This window comes from Ananas comosus, linkage group 10 (assembly GCF_001540865.1).
Source record: "Ananas comosus cultivar F153 linkage group 10, ASM154086v1, whole genome shotgun sequence".
Classification (NCBI taxonomy): Eukaryota; Viridiplantae; Streptophyta; class Magnoliopsida; order Poales; family Bromeliaceae; genus Ananas; species Ananas comosus.
Window position 1 is genome coordinate 4,769,888 of NC_033630.1, and position 3,174 is coordinate 4,773,061.

Consider the following 3,174-nt stretch of genomic DNA (forward strand, 5'->3'; position numbering starts at 1 on the left):
TGACATTTAAAGTTTTTTTTATTTAAAAAAAAAAAAGTCTCCAAGGAGTAGTATGAATAGAAAACAGAGTCAAATCCTCTCCGACCTCACGTGAGATGTCTCTGGACTTTTCCAGTGACATGTCGGGGTTCCCCTAACATTCTATCCACAGGCAGCAACTCACCATATCTCTTTGCCTTCAAACCATAACTTGTTGTTATTGAATTATTAGAGCATTAATAAATAAAATCCACACCTCTATCTACTTAGATATGTATAAATATTTGAGTATTTGAGAACATGGTAGGCTCGAGATATTTTTTTTTAAAAAAAACTTCAGCAGAGAGCTCTCCAATTACGCCTCATAAAGGGGTCTTAGTCTGTCACTGCGTGTCACTTTTATCTCTATTCAAGAGTTATAATTTTTTTTTAATTTAATTTTATTTTAAAATTTTATTATTAAAAAAGGTTAATTTCATACATGTCTCTACAAAGATAGTGAATTGCAAATATATCCTTATAAAGTTCATGTAAGGATATGAAAATCTCGAAACATAAATTCCAACTTCGATCAAAATCGATCGAAGGCGAGTTCGGAACGCTTCGGAAGAGCCGAAGGCATCGAAAACGCATAAAGTGTATTGGAAGGGACCTTGGAGAGCAAGCAGGAACAATTCTGCACAATGCAGAGTTTTTGTGCTCTCGGGGTCCGGTCCCTCAGGCGGGGACTGGTCCCTGTACGCGTATGAGGATCGGGCAGAAAGTCCTACGCGCAGCATTGCTCTCGGGGTCCAATCCCTTCATAGGGGGGCTGGTCCCCGTACCCGAAAAATGCCCAGGTTGGGCTGAGCACTAATTACATTGTTGAGGGGGTTTTGAGCAATTGTGTATGGGTAGAGTTAAAAGAGCGAAGTGGTGGGCTCTTCCTTTCTCATTTGTGCCCTAAAAGAACACTCCCTCTCTCTCTCTAAAGCTATTTTCCTCTCTCTCTCTTCAAAGGTAGAAATAGGAGAGGCATTGGTAGAGAAGCAAGCAAGGAAGTGAAGCATCACCTTCTTCATCATCTTCCTTGGGTTGGAGCTAGCTTATTGAGGTAAGCTAATGGAGCTTTCATGGTAGATTCCTAGAGTTGAGTTTTTATGCTCTATAATTGGTTTTATTGGAACCCTTTGACACTAGATTGATGTTTATTGCATGAATCTGAAGCTTTAGTGGTGGATTCTTGCATAGTTGCAATTATAGGGTTCCAAATGGGGTTTTTCTAAATCAAGGGGTTTGATCTAAATTGATCATGTGTTAACCTAATTGCTAGGTTTTCCGACGCGTTGGCGAAGTCAGTTCGGCGATCCGTCGAGCCGGCGTAAAGATATTGGCAAAAAAGGACGTTGTAGCTTCGTTTTCGCCTGGAGGGCCGAGGCGGCGGCCTAAAATCGCGGAATCAAGTTTCTAGCATCGTGATATCACTAAGAGGTGGGTGGTGTCATCCCGAAGCAGTTAAGCTGCTTCCTATGTCTAAGTATACATATTGATCATATTCACATGTTGATATTATGCAAGATAGGGTATTTGGTTAGTTGCATTTCTATTCTTGCATGCTCCTTGGTAGTGTAGCATTGTGAGCTTGGCACTTGAACTTAGGATGCATGAGAATGAGGTATTGCGACATATAACCCTATAGTGATAAAGATAAGTGATAACTTGATCTTGTGTTGATGAAAATAATGACATGTGGACTAGAGTAGTCGAGATTCCTTATCAAGACGAGTGGCATGTAAACCAAAAGAATGACTTGATGAGTGGCATTAGAACTTAGCGTAAAGAAACACTTATGTCATGGCAAACTTAGGGAATAGGTGAGTTTCCCTAATTGACACATTGCATGAGAACTTGTGTGATATTGAGACACTTGACATGGATATAGGGATAGTTGGATCCCCGAGAGATTGATGACTCTAGTTGACAGGGTATCCTCAGTTGGCGAGAATGGATCATACTCATACAGTCTTTTTTGGGGGTGGTCGCTCCACCCATTAGTGCACTCCGGAGGTGGTCACGCAGAGGACAGACGTAGTTCTTCGCAGACGGTTCCGGGTAAGGTAAATGCTGGATAGCTACTCATCGAGGGGATTTGAGATGTGAGTCGAGGGCGAACCTTCGAATTAGCCAAAGGATTGGGTAATGAACTCATGAGAGAGATATGCATATTGAGCATAGTAGATATTGCATTCATGCTTGATAGAGATATAATAGCATGTTAGTTGATATATGGCTAAGTTCATTCATTGTATTTTTCAAGGCATAGTAGCATGTTGCAATTTATTCTTAATGTATCAGTTCAATTGCAGACATCTATCTATCTATATGCTTATACCTGCTTAGACCTAGTGGAGAGATCGGCGGAGTCGGCGGTCGAACCCACTGGGAACTATGGACAATAGTTCTCACCCCACTTTGTTGCAGGGCCGAGTTCGAGCACTCCGGACGAGGACCGCGGGAAGGGCATAGCGCCCTAGTAGTTAGTAGCTTTTCCATATCTGTATTAGAGTACCCTCGTGTATATAGGTGATGTTCATATTATGAGGATTTTGGAGAGCTACTCTTGTATATAGATGATGAACTTGTATGTATCATTTTGGGAGATGGAAATGTAATTAAAATTGTGAATGGTTGAATGATAATGTAATAGCTAGATTATATCTCTCTTTGGTTCACTTGTATGTACTTGTGATTCTTGCTCTTGCTTGTTTAAGCACTTGTGGTGCTTCTTGTTGGATCATGTATGTATTTAAGTTTTCCTGGGCACTTGTTGTACATGATTGTTGATGCTTAGCCTTGGGCGGGCAGAGGAGGTGCTGTCCGACCGGCGTCTGTTCGACGTGCCCAAATCGGCCAAATTAGTGGTCGCGGGGCGTGATAGTTCAGTTTTAATATGTTGTCCTTATAAAAGTCCTAATTTTGCATATATATATCCTTTAGTTTATTACCGTTAAAACACTGTCTATTTTATAGGTGAAATAACCTTTTTGCTATCACAAATTAATATGTCCTTCTAAAAGTCCCAACTGTTAATTGAAGAGAGATAAAAAGGTCAATTCACCTCATTAACTGACTATGGTTAAATACTTAATCTATGGTTAACTAAATTATTCTAACGGATTCTAACGACGGGGACATATTTAAAAACATTAGGACTTT

At 40.4% G+C, this 3,174-nt stretch overlaps 1 long non-coding RNA gene across 2 annotated transcripts; it reads left to right on the top strand.

The window, feature by feature from the left end:
* LOC109716734 lies at nucleotides 932–2,670 on the top strand. 2 transcript variants are annotated; one of them, XR_002218021.1, is made up of 3 exons: nucleotides 932–1,072; nucleotides 1,292–1,449; nucleotides 2,359–2,670. It is a non-coding gene; the product is annotated as an uncharacterized LOC109716734 (long non-coding RNA). The 2 variants fall into 2 exon arrangements; XR_002218020.1 differs by having other exon boundaries at nucleotides 2,440–2,670.